We start from the raw sequence: 20838 nt of genomic DNA on the forward strand, positions 1-20838 counted from the left end.
CAAAAGTCAGTCTCTAGGTGTTTGTTTTTATATCAGGTTTTTTTTTTTTGTTTGTTTGTTTGTTTTTACCCTATAACTTTAGGGGGAGAAACTAGAACTAAATTGTGTCCTGCAATTGTCTAGGGCAGTGGTCGGCAAACTCATTAGTCAACAGAGCCAAATACCAACAGTACAACGATTGAAATTTCTTTTGAGAGCCAAAAACTGACTTCTGCGTGTGGGCCACGAAGTTTCAATCGCACTGTTCATGCGCGCCCACACGTGGTATTTTGTGGAAGAGCCACACTCAAGGGGCCAAAGAGCCGCATGTGGCTCGCGAGCCGCAGTTTGCCGACCACTGGTCTAGGGCAAGGGGTAGGTCTGAGACACTACATGAAAGTAGCAAGCGGTGGAAATGTAAAGCAAAGGAGATGGCCAAGTTCTGTACCCATGGTGGGGGAAGAAGAAGACCATAATAGGGATGCTAGTCAGAATCAAGAGCTACTTAGGTCCTTTATCCAGTCGAATCATCAAGAGTACCTAAACCTATTATCCCCTGTGACCCCAAATCTACTTCATGACCTACTTCTTGTCCCATCTTTTTTTGGAGTCCCAATCAAGAGTTTGAAGCTAATCAAGAACTCCTAATCTCTTTGTAGGGAAGTGGAAAGGAACTTAATAGTGCCTATTGTGTGACAGACAATATTCTATTACCTCATATGATCCATAGAACAACCTGAGAAATACATACCATTCACTTCTTTTTATATATGAGAAACTGAATCTTAGTTAAGTAACTTGCTCAAAGTAATAGAACTAGTAGTGACAGTGCCAGGATTAAAGTTCAAGCCTTTTGAGTCTAAAACCCATACTTTTCCCACTGTACCAATCTACCTCTATAGAGGTATTTCCAGTTCTAAGTTGGAACTCTTAATACCTTTTTTCATAGAAACATTGTTGTAGTGAAGTATAACATGGCTATTTTTTACATTATTTTGAGGATAATGTTTTATTGCAGGTACATCGTGAAATAAGTCATGTTTATATGGAAGGCTGAACATGTACTATCATGCTTCTCAGAAAATGCTTCATTCTGCTCACTCACAGATAGAAACACAGTCATTCATGTTTTAATTCTGTTTTTGTTTGTTATACTAATAGAGTTTTTAGAGTAATGAGATCATGCATCTTTTTTGTTGTTGTTGCCTTCCATACAAAATGCAAGATAACATTACCTTAAAAAATGTTTATCTTTCATGAGAGGAAGTCACTCTTAGGTTTGATCAGGGATATTAAACTATTTGGTGGTGACCTGGATTTTCATGAGGTCCTTGGTATTCAGCACTGGAGACCAGGTATGGAGGCTTAGCAGCAGGGTACTAAACCCCGTTCCACTTTTATAGCACAAATCCACACTCATTTATATATTGGAATTCATGTAAGATTTCATTTGGAAAAAAAATGGACCATTGCCAAACTGAAAAAAAGAAAAAGAAACTGGAAACTACTAACTATACAATTATGTATGAGATAAGGAAGAAGATAAGATCAGTGGCATAATAACAGTAATAAAAATGATAAATGGCAGGTGAGAAGTATGGGGCTTATTCATCATAGATATATATATTCCTGTGTGTGTGTGTGTGTGTGTGTGTGTGTGTGTGTGTGTGTGTGTGTGTGTACACATATATTCCTACAGTAGACTGGAATATATTCCTGAAGACTTTGCAGTATTAAAGCATAGAGAAGTAATTGACCATTTTGGCAGCCTTGAGTCAACATGAAAGAGTGGTACTATTTTGTGGCTATTGTTTTGTTTTTATTAATCCTCATGTGAGGATACTTTTTTCCATTGCATTTCAGAGAGGAAGGAGGGAGGGGAAGAGAGAGAGAAAAAACCAACAGTGTGAGAGAGACACATTGAACTAGTTGCTACTAGGTGCCTCTCACGCTCTTGCCCCAACCAGGGTCAGGGAACAGACCCCCCCAATCCAGGTACGTTCCCTTGACCCGGAATCGAACCTCCAACCCTTTGGTATGCAGGCTGATGCTCTAACCACTGAGCAGCACCAGCCATGGTGTATTTGTTTTGTATACAGTATTCTGTTTAGGAAAACAGTAAGGTGTGTTTTACATCAAAACATTTTTATTAAAATTATTAAACCGTTTAATGCCTAAAAGATATGCTTCCTGGCCAATTATTTTCCTTATTTGTAAATTAAAAAGGAGACAATAGTTCAAATAAAGCTTTTGAAAAATCAGACTAAAATTGTAGTCAAATAATAAAAGGATATTACACCACAGTTGTTTTTTTTTAATCCTTACCCAAAGATATTTTTTCATTGATTTTTAGAGCCAGTGGAAGAGAGGGGGAGAGACAGAGAGAGAAACATCAATGTGAGAGAAACACATCAGTTGGTTGCCTCCCACACGTGCCGGGATTGAGCCTGCAACCAGGGTATGTGCCCTTGACTGGACTCAAACCCAGGACCCTTCAGTCTGCAGGCCAATGCTGTATTCACTGAGCCAAACCTGGTAGGGCCACAGTTTTTTTGTATGGCAAAGGGCCAAAGTGCACTAAATGGCAACTGCCTACAGAGGCTGAAGAGCATCCTGTATAATAAAAGCCTAATATGCTAAGTGTCTGGTTGTCCAGTCGTCCATTCAACCAATCAAAGCATAATATGATAATGATATGCTAAGGCCACTCAACCGCTCACTATGACGTTCACTAACCACCATAGAGTTGACCGGTTGACCAGTTGCTATGACGTGCACTGACCACCAGGGGCAGACAGTTGACCCGTTGACCAGTCGCTATGACGTGCACTGACCACCAGGTGGCAGATGCTCCGACTGGTTGGTTAACTTGCTGCTGGGTCCAGCTGATTGGGACTGAGCGAGACAGGCTGGACATTCCTTGGAGCCCTTCCGTGGTCTCTCCCTGGCTGACCAATCTCCCGCATCCCTCCCTGGCCCCAATTGTGTACCAGTGGGGTCCCTTGGCCTGGCCTGCACCCTCTTACCATCCAGGACCCCTCAGGGGATGTTGGAGAGCTGATTTCAGCCCAATCCCGCAGGCCAGGCCAAAGGACCCCACTGGTGCACGAATTCGTGCACCGGGCCTCTAGTTTACTGTCATAAAATGACAGGTGCTCAGCCAAAAGATTAATTTCCCCATTTGTCACCTGAAACTACTTCTTTTTAAGAAAATTTATGAAAAGAACTAGAACCGGAATTTAAACAAAGTAATAATAAGCATGTCCTTTTATTGCAAATAAAATTCAAACTACCCCCCAAAAGCAGCTATGGACCCCTCATTGTCAAATCTACATAAACTTCAGACTATTGATTTCTGCATTTGTAAAATGATAAAGCCAAAACACTTTTAAGAACAACTTAGGAAGAAAAACTGATATTTAGAGAGGTAACCTGACATTAAACACACAACCATCCAATAACATAAAATAAGTTAGGCTCCATGGCGGCTGACCACCATATACTGACTGTGAATATAAGTTAATTCATGTATAACTCTGAACACCTAGTTATAATTTGCACAACTTAGTGTAAAATGCAATCCAAATTATAAGAGCGAGCTTAGGATTATAAATGACATGATTGCCACATACATCTGCTAAAGTATGTTATTAAACACTGTGTGCCCAATTCCATAAAAGTCACTATATAAACAGCTAACTATTAATGACAAAGAATTAAAACAAATTAAACTTACACTTTTTGGATAGCATAGAGAAGAGCCACACTGCACAATTGATGATAAAATTAGCCTGGCCAAGTGGAGAAGGGCTCCCTCAAAGATCCTGTTTGGTGGAGCTCCGGTGGTTGACAGTGATACCACTGCCCCTTTGCTCCATCTCTAAAAGTGAAAATCCTATGAATTTCTCTCAAGGCCTAGCAAACTAATTGAAGCCTTCACTCAGATTGTTAACTCTTTCTAGAAAGTTCTGACAAAGACCTAAGACTTACATTTGGATGTTTGTGAACTTCAGTACAGATTGCAGTAACTGCGGGAAGTCTAGGGTAAACCAAAGTCAAAGTTACAGCAGCCCCTTTGATTGGTCCCAGCAACAGATTCAAGCCACAGGACAAACACCTTTTTCAACTTTTGCACATAAAAGCCTCCTTCTCTAAAGTTCTTTACATCCATTTCTGTCTTTGCAATACTGTGTGCCTTTGGGCTGTTCATGGTGCCTTTGGGCTATTCATGCTAAAAAAACAGTAAGCACACAATCAGACTATTAATTTCCACATATGAAAGTTGAAAATCTCTTACACCTTCTTATGAAAGTCATAAACAGAATGAGGATCAAAATTTAATTGAATACAATGATAAATACACAACTATTTTGTAAAATAAAATGCCAAGCTGCATTCAATGATAGCTGGAGGGAGGTAGGAAGGTAAGCTTAAGTTACCTATAAAATTTTTCCTTATTGGAACACCTTACTTATTATTATACTTCATTCCTCAATAATACTGAATAAATTGAGCACTCCTGTATATATCACCTCTTTTAATGGTTTGTACTCTTTTGTTTATAACTAATAGAAATGAGACATTCGGTTGATTTTTTTTTTTTTTTTTGGCTTGCTCTAAAGATCCAAGGAGATTTTGTAGAACCCTAGGTAGAGGATACAGTGGGGTTTCAGGAATCAATCTCAATTGTATCTGCTTCTCTCTCTGGAATGGCTTTAATCTGCCTTTACTTTTTTAATTTAGTCAAGCTTGTTTTCTCCCTGCAAAATAGTTTATGTCCTAGAACTTCTCTTCTGTAGTGTGGCTGACTTTAAAGCTTAAGAATAAATTACATTTTGAATCAACTACTTTTTCTGTTTCTTTTTTCTTTTATTGGTTTTAGAGAGACACAGAGAGAGATTGAGAGAGAGAAACAGAGAGACATTGATTTATGCATTCATTGGTTGATTCTTATATGTGCCCTGACCGGATCGAACCTGCAACCTTGGCATGTCAAGAGGATGCTCTAACCAACTGAGCTACCTGGTCAGGGACTCAACTACTTTTTCTTAATATGTATGTGGAGCTTCCCAGAATTATTTCTTTTAATGTTTAAAAAAATATTTTTATTGATTTTTAGAAAGAGAGGAAGAGAGAAAAACATCAATTGGCTGCTTCCTGCATGCCCCCTGCCAGGGATTGAGCCCGCAACCTGGGCATGTGCCATGACCAAGAATTGAACCCACAACCTTTTGATGTACAGGAAGATGCCCAACCAATTGAGACATACCAGTCAGGGCATTTCTTTTAATTTTTTATAAAATTTATTGGGCTGACATTGGTTAATAAAGTTATATATGTTTCACATATATATTGCATTGGGTATTTACCACTCATAGTCAACTCTCCTTCCATCACCATGTTTTTGACCCTCTTTATTCCCTTCCCTCACCCCTTTTTTCCTCTGGTAACCACCAAACTGTTGTCGTGACTATGAGGTTTTGTTTATTTGTCTTATTTAAGACAAATTTGTTGCTTTCAGTTTTATATACAACACATGAGTGAAATCATATGGTTCTTGACTTTTTCACTTAGCATGATATTCTCAGGATCCATTCATGTTGTTGCAAATGGCAATAATTCATCTTTTCTTATGGCTAAGTAGTATTCCATTATATATATGTACCATATCTTTATCCAATCACCTATCAAAGGTCACTTGCATTGTTTCCATGTCTTGGCCACTGTGAGTAATGCTGCAACAAACAGAGGTGTACATATATTTTAACAAGTAAATATTTTTCTGTTTTGGGTAGATACCCAGAAGAGGGGTTGCTGAGTTTAAGATCTTATTAACCACATGAGTCTCTGGTTAATAGAATTTCCGTTGGAATTAGGATTATCTATGGGCTATAGGAAGCCCCAGATGACAGTTTAAATAAAGGAAAATTTTATTTGTATCTTTGAAAATATTAAAATCCAATGCTGATACAGTAGCCTCTCAAAGTCATCAGGGATCCTGTATCCTATTTTGTTGGTCTACCATTCTCAGCATAAACTTCTATCTGGTGGCTCAAGGTGGCTACTTGAGCCACAGCCAATATACCCCATTCCAGTTAACAAAAAGAAAGGACAAAAAACAGTCACATTTACCTCTAACAAAGAGGGACTAGAAAGTGAATCTTTATTCTGGGAAATTGTACTATCCAGCTAAAAGTCAAGGATTCTATTACTCAGACTGATGGTTGGCAGAGGGGAGGGGTATTGAGAGACTTGGGGGAAAAGGTTAAGGAATTAGGAAGTACAAGTTGCCAGTTATAGAAATAGTCACAGGGGATATAAAGTCACAGCATAGAAAATATAGCCAGTGATATTGAAGTACCTATATAGTGTCAGACGGATACTATACTTATTAGGGTGAGCACTTATCCTCCTATATAATAAAAGCCTAATATGCTAAGTGTCCGGTCATCTGGTTGTCTGTTCAATCAATCAAAGCGTAATATGCTAATGATATGCTAAGGCCGCTTAACTACTTGCTATGACGTGCACTGATCACCAAGGGGCAGACGCTCTGACTGCTAGGTTAGCTTGCTGCTGGGGTCCGGCCAGTCAGTTCTGAGCGAGAAGGGCCAGACACGTCCTGGAGCCCTCCCGCAGTCCCTTCCCAGCTGGCCAACCTCCTGTGTCCCTCCCCAGCCCCGATCGTGCACCAGTAGGGTCCCTTGGCCTGGTCTGCGCCCTCTCACAATCCGGGACTCCTCAGGGGATGTCGTAGAGCCGGTTTCAGCCCGATCCCGCAGGCCTGGTCGAGGGACCCCACTGGTGCACAAATTCTTGCACCGGGCCCCTAGTAAATTACATAAACATCTAATCACTATGTTATACACCTGAAACTATAACAATATTTTATGTCAGTTGTAATTTAAAAATACTTTTGGATGAGCATTTTTATTACATTTATGAACAGAAAACTCAACAGTGTACACTTAGCCCAGTTTGCTGGCTAGTTATTTAGCCTTTGCCTTTTTCAGTTTGGCAATGTGAGCCACTGACTTTGGACCCAGGATGCTGCCTCCCCAATGACACCAGATTTCATCATCTCTGTCATTATAATTGGTCCGGACAGGTTAGCCAGAGTTCCTTTGTCTTCCAAGTTGACCTGTGTGAAGGCAACAGTGGTGCAGGTCTCCCTGTGGACTAGACGCCCCAGTCTGGCCTTCCCCTTGATAATGCAGTAGGGAACCCCCCATATTACAGCATAGTGAATGCAGGAGGACAACCAGCTCAATGGGATCCACATCATGTACAGTCACTATTGCTGAGCCTTCTTGTTCTCTACCAAGGTGGTGACAGTGTTAAACCCTGCTCAAAGGACATGTGGCCTCTTGGTGGGACATTCCCTTTGCCAGCAGTGTTTTTCTCAGCCCAGGCCAACAATCTCTGCTTCTTCTCTGGCTTTGTCTATAGTCTGTACTAGTGGACAAGCTTAAGCAGTTGAATAGTTGTTTGATGGTCCAAGGCCTGGGTGAACTGGTTAGTCACAGGAGGCACTTTCAGATGCTTATAGAGAATAGTGTTTTGCCACTGCAGCTGAATATATCAGGGCCATTTAACAAACAGGTGAGGCTCCTTTTTGGGCTGGATGTCCTGGTCCAATGCCAAAATTCTTGGCCTTTTCTCAAATGGAATTTACCACTTTCCTCGCTTCCTACTTCTTCACTACAGCAGAGGCCATCCGGCACCACTTTCTTCCCCTTAGCCTGCTTTTCCTTTCAGCATCTTGGGCAGCAGATGGAAAGAGTGAAAAAAAAAAAGTAATAAAATAAATGAAACAAGCAAGTAGTCACAAAAACTAATGACCTGAGTCAAAATATTAATCATGGGTGAATTAAGATTAAGCATATATGGGTTTTTATTGTACTACTAGGGGCCCTGTGCATGAATTCATGCACCTTGAAAGGAACTGTGGGCTGTGAAACTGCGGGGGTGGGTCTCGGCCCATCCTCCACGTCCCCGCCTGGCCTCTTCCTCCGCGGCCCCCGGTCCCCTGTCTGCTGGCAGCTCCGCTCCCACTGCTGCCAAGCGATTGGGCTGGCCCCAACAACGGGTGTGAGCAGAGCCGGTGCCGTCAGCGGGTGCGAGCGGTGGCTGCTGTCCCGATCACCCCTCAGGAGCAGGGGGAGGTGGAGAAGCCCTCAGGGGCAATCAGGGCTGGCAGTCGCTGCTCGGACCCGCTGATGGCGCTGAGTGATCGGGACTGGCGCCAGGCACTGGCAGCGGGTGCAAGCAGCAGCTCCAGCACTGCTGTGGGTGTGAGCAGGGCTGGCGCTGGCAGCAAGTGCAAGCGCCGGGTGGGACCGCGGTGCATGGGAGCAAAGAATTTTCAGTAACCACCAGAGGCTTGCCCTGGTGGCAGTGACCGGCCCCCTGCCTTGGTCTGGTGACCCTGCTCACCTGCTCCACCATCCCACAGCAGCCGACGCCCACCAGGTTCCGTGCACGCCCCCTGGTGGTCAGCGCACGTCATAACAACCATTTGTTCAGTTGTTCTGTTTTTCAGTCTATTTACATATTAGCCTTTTATTACATAGGATGTTTGTAACTTTTCTGTAGGATTGAATTTTCCCCAAAAGATGGTAAAAAGTAATCATTTGTGATTAAGAAGGAGCTCTTGGATGTGAAAAAATATAATTTTCAAGTTAAAAATTATAAACACTTGATATATTATTTCAGAACATTAAATTAATGATTAGAAGACAAACTTGGAAAGTTCTCTTTAGAATTCAAGGTGAAAAGTGAAGAGATTAAAATAATAGGAGGAAAAATAAGAATAAAAGATAGATTTAGGAAATTCACTACTTTATAATGGGGTTGTAGAAATGAGAACAGGTGAGGAAAATAACTTATCAGAGAAAAAAAAGACAATTTATGTGAGCTGAAGAAAGACTTGAGTATTTAGATTAAAAGGGCTCATGAATACCAGGCAGGATGAATGGAATGAGATAAAAACCTAAACACATCCTGATAGTACTTCTGATTTTCAAAGGCAGTTTATCTATAAAGGAAAGATTTTATCATCAGATGCTTTTGTAACATTAAATACTGGAGACAGGAGAGCATGTTTACATAATTTAAAAAGAATCAATATTTGCAAAACGATTGAAAACCATCCTATATAATAAAAGGCCAATATGCAAATTACTCCTCAACTGGGAGTTCAACCAGGAGTTCAACCAGGGGGCAGGGCCGGCCAGCCAACCACCCACGGCCCCTTCCCCTGGCAGGCCGGGCATGATCGGCCCTGATTGGGGCGGGCCGGCCGGACCCCACCCATGCACAAATTTGTGCACTGGGCCTCTAGTTAATTATATAAAAACTAGAGGCCCGGTGCACAGATTCATGCACCAGTGGGGTCCCTTGGCTTGGCCTGCAGGATTGGGCTGAAACTGGCTCTCCGACATCCCCCGAGGGGTCCTGGATTGCAAGAGGGTGCAGGCCAGGCTGAGGGACCCCACCGGTGCAATGATCGGGGCCAGGGAAGAATGCAGGAGGTTGACCAGCTGGGAAGGGACTGCAAGAAGGCCCCAGGGTGTGTCCAGCCCGTCATGCTCAGTCCCGATTGGCCGGACCCCAGCAGCAAGCGAACCTACCGGTCAGAGCTTCTGCCCCCTGATGGTCAGTGCACATCATAGTGACTGGTCGACTGGTCTACTGTCTGCCCCCTGATGGTCAGTGCACGTCATAGTGACTGGTCGACTGTCTGCCCCCTGGTGGTCAATGCACATCATAGCGAGCGGTTGAACAGCCTTAGCATATCATTAGCATATTACGCTTTGATTGGTTGAATGGATGACCAGACACTTAGCATATTAGGCTTTTATTACATAGGATTCATGAATTCATAATATTAATACCCAAATAGTTGACTTTGGAGGTTGGTAGGGCACCAACTCATATTAAGTAAATTAATAAAAAAAAGAGTCAAGTATTTATTCTACCTTTCCTTAATGAACTAGATAATTAAATAGCTGATGAGGGAAAGGTCTTCCTCATAGAAGAATTCTAGCTATAAAATACAGAAGGAATGATATCATTAGAAAACTCACCATTTTATAATCACTAATGAAATAATGGATTTAGCAATAAGCAGCATAGCTTCTAAAACATTGAGAGGAAAGGTCTTATAATAGACTAGGGGCTCAGTGCACGAATTTGTGCACCTTGAAAGGAACTGTGGGCTGCGAGGCTGTGGTGGGCACAGGGGTGGGTCTCATCCTCCTCATCCCCTCCAGCCCCATGGCCCCCGGTCCCCTGTCTGCCAGCAGCCCCGCTTTGCCTCCGCCACTCCCATGCACTGACAGCGCCGGTGCCAGCAGTGGGTGCAAGCGGGGCTGGCGCCTTCACCGGGTACGAGCGGTGGCTGCTGCCCCAATCGCCCCTCGAGCAGGGGGAGGTGGAGAAGCCTTCAGGGGCCATTGGGGCAGGCAGCGGGTGCGAGTAGCAGCTCTGGCACCGGCTATGGGTACGAGCTGGGCTGCCAGCCCCGATTGCTCCTCAGGGCTTCTCCACCTCCCCCTGCTCCTGAGGGGCAAGCGGGGCTGGCACCTGCAGCAGGTGCGAGCATCAGGCGGGACCGCAGCACATGGGAGCAAAGAATTTTCAGTAACCACTAGAGGCTCGCCCCGATGACAGCGACTGGCGCCCCATCTTGGTCTGGTGCACCCGCTCACCTGCTCCACCATCCCGCTGCGGCCGATGCCCGCCATGTTCCGCTCTCTGCCTCCTGCTGCTGACGCCCACCATGTTCCGTGCGCACCCCCTGGTGGTCAGCACTTGTCATAGTGACCAGTTCGGTTGTTTTGCCGTTTGGTCTATTTGCATATTAGGGTTTTATATATATAGATATATAGATGAGTGGATCAGGCTGACAACACTCAACTGTAGTTATCATTAAGAGTAAGACAAGCAGTCATTTTGTGCCTCCTGATATATCATAATAGAAAGACCTGGGGCAAGGGGAGGGGACAGGCTAGAGGGGATCAATGGCAGGAAAAGGGGTGCATCTGTATAACTCAACAATAAAGATTTAAAAGAGAAAGAACAAAATTATGTGGAACTACTTATAAAGGATTCTTGCCAAAGAATTAAACTTAGATCTAGTTAAGCCACTGGTTGTAATAGCTACCAGTTTACAAGAAACTGGTATATAATTGATGGGTAGAGGAATATGTGAAATGAAACTATGAAGATGGAATAAACCAAAGCAGAATGTGGGAAGTCCTCCAGGACAAATGATCCAATTCACTTAACCAATGAATAACTTGGTAAAAGTGAAGGAGGGAAGAAGGAGAAATTACAGATTTTAAATGTACTTATATTTTAGAGTTATATATTAGATTATTTACTGTTGAAATATAGCCCTCTGGGATTTGCTTTAAAATGCTCTAGAAGAAAAACAAATGTGTTTGGGGGATGGTATTTGGAAATAATGACAAAACAAAATTGGAAAAAATGTTGATAACTTTTAAAGCTGGTGGTTACATGGGGTTCATTATAATATCTGTTTTGATGTTGAAGTTTTTCATTATAAAATATTTTCTAAAAGACCTGAATTGCCCGGCTTACTGGTTGAGTGTCAACCTATGAACTAGGAGGTCATGGTCAGGGTATATACCTGGGTTGTGGGCTCGATCTCCAATGTGGGGCGTGGAGGAGGCAGCCATCAATGATTCTCTCTCATCATTGATGTTTCTATCTCTCTCCCCCTCTCCCTTCTTCTCTGAAATTATTAAAAATATATTTTTTAAAAAGACCTGAAGGATTGAGTAAGCTGTAGTATAATTCTAAGAAGACTCTGAAAAGGAAAAGGAAGAGTAGAGCAAAGATGGTATTTGAAGTGATAATGTCTGAGAATTTTTCAAATCTGATAAAAAGGATACAGTTTGCTGATACAAGAAGCCAAACAAATCCTAATCAGGATAAAAGAACTCTAAACCCAGAAATTTCATAGTGAAACTTCAGAAGATCATTGATCAATTGATAGGCAGATAGATAGATAGATAGGTATAGATGATAGATAGATGGATGAGAGGATTTTTAATTAGCCCAAGTGTGGGGAAAAGCCAAAATAACTTCAAAGGAACACTGATGATTTGTCAACCGCATCAGTAGAAGCAAGAGAGTTTGATGTTATCATCCACATAATGAAAAAAAAATAAATGCCAGTCTTGAATTGTATGTTCAGTAAAAAGTGTTTTTAAGAATGAGGACAAAAATAAACATGCTTTTAGACAACTGAGTTTGTTACCAGAAGACTCTTACTAAAGGGAATACTAAAACATGTAACTTAGACCGAAGGAAAATATTCATTAGAAGGTCAGAAATTCAAGAAAGATTGCACAATGGCAAATATGTGAATAAATTAAACAATTGATTATATATATATATATATATATATATATATATATATATATATATATATATATATATATATAAACCCTAATATGCAAATAGACTGAACGGCTGAACGACTGAACAACCGGTTGCTATGACGTGCGCTGACCTCCAGGGGGTGCGCGCGGGACATGACAAGTGTCGGCAGCAGGCGGCAGAGCATGGAACATGGCAGGCGTCAGCCGCGGTGGGATGGTAGAGCAGGTGAGCAGGAGTGCCAGACCAAGGTGGGGCACTGGTCGCTGTCATCGGGGCGAGCCTCTAGTGGTTACTGAAAATTCTTTGCTCCCATGAGCTGTGGTCCTGCCCGGCACTCACACCTGCTGCCGGTGCCAGCCCCACTCCCACCGCTGCCAGTGCCGGAGCCACCACTTACACTTGCTGCCAGCACCCGGCGCCAGTGCCATCAGCGGGTGTCAATGGCGGCTGCCAGCCCCGATCACTCCTCAGGGCTTCTCCAGCTCCTGAAGAGCGATTGGGGCCAGCAGCCGCCTCTCACACCCCCTGCCGGCGACGGCCCTGCTCGCACCCTCTGCTGGCGCTAACCCCAATTGCTCCGTGCTATCAGCAGGTGCGAGCAAACCAGAGCAGTCAGCATGTGGGAGCGGTGGTGGTGGGAGCAAGGCTGCCGGCAGACAGGGGACCGAGGGCTGCAGCAGGAGGGGCTGGGCCGGGGCGTGGAGGATGGGTCGAGACCTGCCCTTGTGCCCATGGTAGCCTCGCGGCCCACAGTTCCTTTCAAGGTGCACGAATTCGTGCATTGGGCCCCTACTAAAACAATAATATCTCATGCTGGGCTAAAATAAAAGATAGAATTAAACCATGTGACAACAATCTATATATATAAAAGGCTAATATGCAAAGTGTCCCCTGTGGGGGGGGAGACCGGGAGTTCAATCACTCGCTATGATGTGCGCTGACCATCAGGGGGTGGCGCAGGACAAAGGAAGGCCCCAGCTGGCAGCCAGAAAGCCCCAATCAGCACTGATCGCTGGCCAGGCCCAGGGACCCTACCCATGCATGAATTTTGTGCACCAGGCCTCTGGTAATATATAAGCTGGAAATGAGGATAAGTACACTAATGTAGTCTAAGATCCCTATATTATTGAGAAGAAGGGTAAAGATTTCTCTTTAGACAGTGATTAGTTAAGTAAGCTTGAAATTTTTAGGACAACTACTAAAAGGGTAGAAATATCAAACTAGAAGAGAAAATAAAGGAAAGATTTTTAAAATTAATTTGATAAAGGAGATAAATTCAATAAGAGGAAGGAAAAATAAACAGGAAGTGGTTGGAACAAATCAAAAACTTGAAATTGATAGACTTAAATTCAAATTATTAGTAATTATATTAAATCAAAATGGTTCAAGTGTTGCAGTTAAAAACAAATATTATCAATTTGGATTTTTAAAATATCTTAACTATACACATCTAAAAATAGATATCTGAAAGACTGAAATTAAAAAACTGAAAGAAGATTTACCATGAAAGCAACCCAAAGAAAATCAATGTAGCCATGTTAATATCAAATATAATAGGTTTTAAAACTAAATCGATTACTAGATATAAAGCTGATTATCATATCATGATAGAAGATTCAGTTCACCAAGAAAATATAACTTTTTATTTTACATTCACCTAATAACATATTCTCAAAATATATATAGTTAACTTTGAAAGAACTACAAGGAGAAAAACATAATTCATGTTATAGTGAGCAATTATAGCACATCTCTATATAATTGATGGAATAGGCAGACTAAAAAAAAAAATCAGTAAGATTTAAAGACTCAATTAACAATTTTGACCCCGTAAATTATATTACATGATGCAACTGTAAAAGTCATTTATTTACAAAAAGTAACTATGTCTTAGGCTCTAAAGTAAGTTTTTGATAAATTTCAGAGGATTGAAATTGTTTTCTACCCATAGTGCAATTAATCTAGAAGTCAATAACAAAACAATAACTAGAACAAACATATATATTTTAACACATTGCGCACCAGTAGTTTTATTGCTAGTTTTACCCAGTGGCCAGATAACTTTCTATTGAACAAGTACAAAAAATGTTTTACAAAGTATCGTACTTTAAAAAGATATTAGCTTGTAAGAACATGTAATAAATAACTTCAAAATGCAATGGGTATTTAATTTTAAGGCGTGCCTTTAACATTTATGTAAAACACTGTGTAATATGAAAACACGAGAATGCTCGTGATCCTCCCGCAATGTGTTAAAATTAACATATATACTTTCAAGTAATGTATAGGTCAAAGAAGAAAATATAAACAAGAAATAAACTATAAATCTTTTGAAAATTTTTTGTTTTACTACTTATGTTGGTGAGGAAGATATTTATAATCAAGTTGAACTCCTGTGATCATTTCTATGAAGGTTTTATGTTTCCTTAAACTTTTTGCTTGGCACTGTGTGTTTGTTTTTTTTTTAACATTAAGTCCCATCTTGAAAAGCTTGAAGAACAAGGCTGACAGGTTTGAACTTGGAGATGAGTCTTGAAAGCAGTCACAGTACAATTGATTTAATGGAGCAACTAGATATCATAAAATGGCTTAATAGTCTTTTACTGTCTGTTTTCATGGTATTAAAACAAGAAGTTAAGACATATTTTTAGTGGTAATAGGTATTCTTTAACTGGCTTATGTATAGAAGGGCCAACTACTGCAGGACCTGTAAATTCTTTAATATGTGGATTAAGTGTTGTAATCTAAGGATTAATATATACGCTATATATTGGCACCACTAGTGCCATTATCATTGAGTGTGTGAGCATTTTCTTTGCAAACCTGTATGTCGTTAGATCATTTCATTAGGTTTTAAGTTTATAACTCGGGAATCTTTTTGTCCTTTTAAAAAAACACTTTTACTAGCATTCAGCATCCTGCTGCAGAAAGATGACTTTTAAAGCTAGATTAAATCCCTCTAATAGTGATCTTATTGAGAAGCAAATCCAGTCATTGAAAATACATTGTGAATAAATTAATAATTCTTTGAGAAGGTAAACATCACAGTATTACTTTATGATAAAATATATTTATGTTCTAGAATGAAATTCCACAGTTTGGGACCATTCTTATACCCAGAATGCCTTGTGAATCTCAAGAGATAATTACTTATGTTTACTATAGTATAATTTCTAATTCTGTGATGTCTCTGGATCTATTTCATTTGTTAGTTTATTTTGTTCATTAGATTCCACATATAACTGAGATCGTGTGATACTTGTCTTTCTCTGACTAGCTTATTTCACTTAGCATAATACTCTTCAGGTTCCTCCATGCTGTCTCCAAGGGTAAGAGATCCTTTTTACAAATGCATATTAATCCATTGTGTAAATGTACCACATCTTTTTTATCCGCTCATCCACTGATGGGCACTTGGGCTATTTCCAAATCTTAGCTATCCTATATAATAAAAGGCTAATATGCAAATAGACCGAACGGTGGAACAACTGAACAACCACATAACCAGTCGCTATAATGTGCGCTGACCACCAGGGGGCGCACGCAGAACATGGCAGGCATCGGCAGCAGGGAGCAGAATGCGGAACATGGCGGGTGTTGGCCGTGGCAGGACGGTGGAGCAGGTGAGCAGGGGCATCACACCAAGGTGGGGCACCGGTTGCTGTAATTGGGGCAAGCCTCTGTTGGTTACTGAAAATTCTTTGCTCTCACGTGCTGCGGTCCTGCCTGGCACTCGCACCTGTTGCCTGCGCTGGCCCCACTTGCACCCGCTGCTGGCATCAGAGCCTCTACTCACACCTGTTGCCGGCACCGGGCGCCAGCCCCGATCACTAGCCCCGATCACTCAGCGCTGTCAGCAGGTATGAGCAGCAGTTGCTGGCACCGATTGCCCCTGAGGGCTTCTCCACCTCCCCCAGCCTCACTCCTGCCACCGCTTGCACCCACTGCTGGCCCCAGCTCCAATCACTCTGCACCATCAGCAGGTGCGAGTGGGGTCAGCACCGTCAGCACGTGGGAGCAGCGGTGGCAGGAGTGAGGCTTTCCTCCAGCAGACAGGACTGCGGCGGGAGGGGCCGGGCGGGGTCGCAGAGGATGGGCCGAGACCCACTCCTATTTCCACCAAAGCCTCGCGGCCCACAGTTCCTTTCAAGGTGCACAAATTTGTGCACTGGGCCCCTAGTTGTAAATAATGCTGCTATAGACATAGGGGTGTACACTGATTCCCACTGCCTGATGCCACACAGACTTCCCTTCCCCTCTCTGCCACTCTGGATTTGGGATCCCTGTGTGGAGCTGAGACCTCAGGCTCCCAGGGATCGGGGGCTCTGCTGTTGCATACTCCCTCAACTTCCCAGCTGTGCAGGTGCTCCTCCTGTCCTTTCTCTATGCACTCTGCTCACAGTTTTTCAGATCACCTATAATGCTGATTTTTTAAGCCCAACTCTCTGCAGTTTAGCTGCAAGTCCTGTCCAGTGTTGGGAGCAAGCAGCTGGAGCCTTCAGCTGCTCTGCAGCCATCTTGGAATTCCTAAACATATCCAGTTTGTTCTAACCTCAGGATATTCACATTTGGTTTTTTTGCTCCATCTGGCACATTATTTTCCAGAGTTTCTCATGACTCATTCCCTCATTTCATTCCGATTTCTTCTCAGTGTCACCTCTTTAAAGAGACCTTCTCTCACTACCCTGTATAAGCCATCCTCCCTTTCCCAGTCACTATCTTCTCCTGTATACTTTGTTTATCATGTCCCCTCCCCCCAATCCCACCCCTGTACACACACACACACTATTCTGTGAACTCCATGAGATCAGGGATTTTATTTCTATGTGTTTAGATCCTAGCATGGGTGCTTAGCATATAATAGGTGATTAGTAAGTGCTTGCTGCATGGATGGATGGGTAGATGGATAGATAGGAAAAAAGGAAGAAATTCAGAAATAATATAGAATAATAGGAAGAAAGACAAGTTATCCTGGCTCTGTAATCGAATACAGAAAATGAATTTTGTTCTAGACAGTTATAGCTTCTTCTTCCATTCTTACTATTCCCCTTCCTCCATCTGAAGCATGCATCTATACATGGTTGTCAGAATTAACAGTGAAATTGGTCTGGCCTTTTCAAGAAATTAGCAAGTTATAGATCTTGTGAAATATGGCAATTAAAATTAAAAAATCTAAGTAAGAAACAAAAATTCAGACTCTAAGAGAATGACCCTTAAACCTCCTTCAAGGATATCTGAACTTAGGGTGATCAGGAGGTGCTAGCCTGTTGAGGCTTCCCAGGGAAAAACTCATTAATTCTAAACTTTACAGAGAAAATACTTGTGTTATAAACTCAGGAGCGGAGGGTCTCCTGTACTTCAGACAACATAGAAAACTAGGGCATAGTGAACTGAACTTTGGGTTAGGGTAGGATCATCTTTAGATAAGGGATGTTGTTCAATTCCATGGGAGAAAAATAAAGCTGGCTCCAGTAGTCTAAGATGCATGATGTATTTTAATAGGAAAAACAGACAACATAAATATTTTGTAATTTTCTGGTTTCTCTGCCTGTCTCTTTAGAGGAAAGTAAGGAACCTTTCCATCCAGATTCACTGTGTATGTTCTTATACACAGGCAGGATGTGAAACCCTTGCTAGAATTTTTTGGGTGTGGATTGGGAGACTGGGCCTGAATTGGATGACAGCAAGTAACATTAGCTTTGGAGAACTAACACCTGCCAGGTTTTGTTCTGTCACAAATATTTTACATTCGTATATGCTGGGACCATCTGGAAGAGTCTTGAAGATGATGATGGTCCCAACTGCTAAAATCATGAAAATTCTTAAGAAAAATCATGAAATGAAAAAGCTTGAGACTCTTCAACATAGAACATTTTCCTTGGTTTATTTGAGTCTATTTTCATATGAATGAGTACTGCTTCAAAGAAATACAACTGCTGACCAGTTGACAAAAGTTCCTTTTGCATGATAGCAATTCCTTACATTTACAAAATGCTTTATAGTCTCTAAAGCATTAACATTGGCATGATTTCTTTCATTCTCTGTACAAAACCATGCAGTAGGTAGGGTGGGTGCTGTATTTCCCATTTTAAAAGGAAACTGAGGCAAATATTAAGACATTCATTACATCACACACTTTCTAGTATAAGTATGGCAAATACAAATTTGTAAACTGGTTTACTGATTTACTTGCTAAAAAGACTCTTATTTAGAAAAATAGATTTAGGAAAACCCATTATGAAATAGTAACAAAGTGTCCTTAACAGCTGTTGGACTTTATATATAAGTAGCTAAGTAATTTTTTAAAAATCTTGTATTCAGTTTTGCCTTATATGAAAAATCTCATTTAAGATCAACAACATAGTATATTTTTTAAAAAGTTTACATTATTTTATTTTATTTTCACATTTGAGTATACACACACACACACACACACACACACACACACACACACATACTAGAGGCCCGGTGCACAAGTTTTGTGCACTATGCGGGGGGAGGAGGGGTCCCTCAGCCTGGCCTGTGCCCTCTCGCAGCCCGGGACCCCTTGGGAGATGTCCACCTGCTGGCTTAGGCCCAATTAGGGGGGATCAGACCTAATCTGGCAGTCAGACATTGCTCTCACAGTTTGGGGCTCTCGCAGTTCAGGGCTCTGGCAGTCCTGGACCCCTCGCTCCTTACTGCCCGCCTACAGCGGAGGCAGTAGAGGCTCCTGTCACCGCTGCTACGCTCACCAGCCATGAGCCCAGCTCAGGGCTTTTGGCTGAGCAGTGTTCCCCCTGTGGGAGCACACTGACCACCAGGGGGCAGCACCTGCATTGAGCATCTGCCCCCTGGGGTCAGTGAGTGTCATAGTGACCAGTCTTTCCTCCGTTCAGTCGATTTGCATATTGACCTTTTATTATATAGGATTTTATTGTTGATAGTATTAGAGATGTTTCCCATTTCTCCTATACCCCCCCTCCTTCCAGCCTTACCCACCCTTCAGGACTTCACCACCCTATTGCCTGTGTCCATGTGCTGTGCATATCTATCTATATATAAAATGCTAATATGCATAGTGTCCCCTTGGGATTTCGACTGGGAGAATGGGAGTTCGATCCCTCGCTATGATGTGCACTGACCACCAGAGGGTGCCACGGAACATGGCAGGTGACCAGTGGCGGCAGCGGGGTGCTTAGGAAGCGAGGGAAGGAGGAGGCAGGGAGCCGGGGGGAACTGTGTGGTGGCAAGGGAAGGAGGAGGCAGGGGGACCACACGGTGGCAGTGCATGGGCGGCGAGGGAAGGAGGAGGTGGGGAACCTGATTAGCCCTGATCGCCAGCCAGGCCTAGGGACCCTACCCGTGCATGAATTTTGTGCACTGGGCCTCTAGTCTATAATAATAAAAGCTTAATATGCTAATTAGACTGGACATCCTTCCAAACGAAGCCGGGGTTGTTAAGGAAGCCCGGGTCCCAGGTGCCAGAGGGAAGCTGGTGCTGGCAGCCGGGGGAAGGAAGGCCTACTCTTGCACGAATTTCGTGCATTGGGCCTCTAGTAAGTATATAAGTTATTTGGTTTATTTCTTCTCATCCCCTCAACCCCACATCAAAATATGTCAGTCTGTTTCATACCTCTATGCTTCAGATCTTATTTTGTTGGTCAATTCCTTTTGTTCATTAGATTCCACAAATAAGTGAGATCATGTGATATTTATCTTTCTTAGATTGGCTTATTTCATTTAGCATAATATTCTCCAGATCTATCCATGCTGTCCCAAAGGGTAAGAGATCCCTCTCTTTTACAGCATAATATTCCATTGTGCAAATGTCCCACAGCTTTTTTATCCATTCACCTACTGATGGGCACTTGAGCTGTTTCCAGATCTTAGCTATTATAAATAACTAGAGGCCCAGTGCACAAAATTCATGCATGGGTTGGGTCCCTAGGCCTGGCCAACGTTCAGGGCCGATCAGGTTCCCTGCCTCCCCGCCTCCGTGCCTCTTCCTTCCCTTGCCACCCACGCACCGTCACCACGTGGTTCCCCACTCCTCACCTCCCCTGCTCCTCACCTCCTCCCATCCCCGCCTCCACCCTCCTCCTTCCCTCACCACCCATGTCCACTGCCACCCACCCCCGGTTCCCTGTTCCAGCCTGGGGGCGCCTGCCGGCCTGAGGGAGGAAATGGGAGGTTGGCTGGCAGGGGGCTGGGGGCAGCTCTTGCGTTGAGCATCTGCCCCCTGGTGGTCAGTGCGCATCATAGCAACCAGTCGTTCCAGTTGTTTGTAACTGTCACTTTGGCTTTTATATATATAGATGTTGCTATGAACATAGGGGTGCATATATTCTTTTTTGATTGGTGTTTTGGAGTTTTTAGGATATATTCCCAGAAGTGGGATTGCTGGTTCAAATGGAAGTTACATTTTTAATTTTTGAGGAAACTTCATACTGTTTTCCATAGTGG

The 20838-nt window shown here is 42.7% G+C and overlaps 1 protein-coding gene and 1 pseudogene across 13 annotated transcripts in view; one reads left to right on the forward strand and one right to left on the reverse strand.

The window, feature by feature from the left end:
* EHBP1 (EH domain binding protein 1) overlaps positions 1 to 20838 on the forward strand; it is a 415903-nt gene that overhangs the window by 250841 nt on the left and 144224 nt on the right. The gene's annotated exons all lie outside the window — the stretch shown is intronic.
* LOC307111567 (large ribosomal subunit protein eL8-like) lies at positions 6948 to 8427 on the reverse strand (annotated as a pseudogene). The gene is made up of 2 exons: positions 8416 to 8427; positions 6948 to 7730 (listed from the first exon to the last, which is right to left on the reverse strand). The product of its transcript is annotated as a large ribosomal subunit protein eL8-like (transcript).

The sequence above is a fragment of the Cnephaeus nilssonii genome (assembly GCF_951640355.1).
Source record: "Cnephaeus nilssonii genome assembly, chromosome: 15".
Classification (NCBI taxonomy): Eukaryota; Metazoa; Chordata; class Mammalia; order Chiroptera; family Vespertilionidae; genus Cnephaeus; species Cnephaeus nilssonii.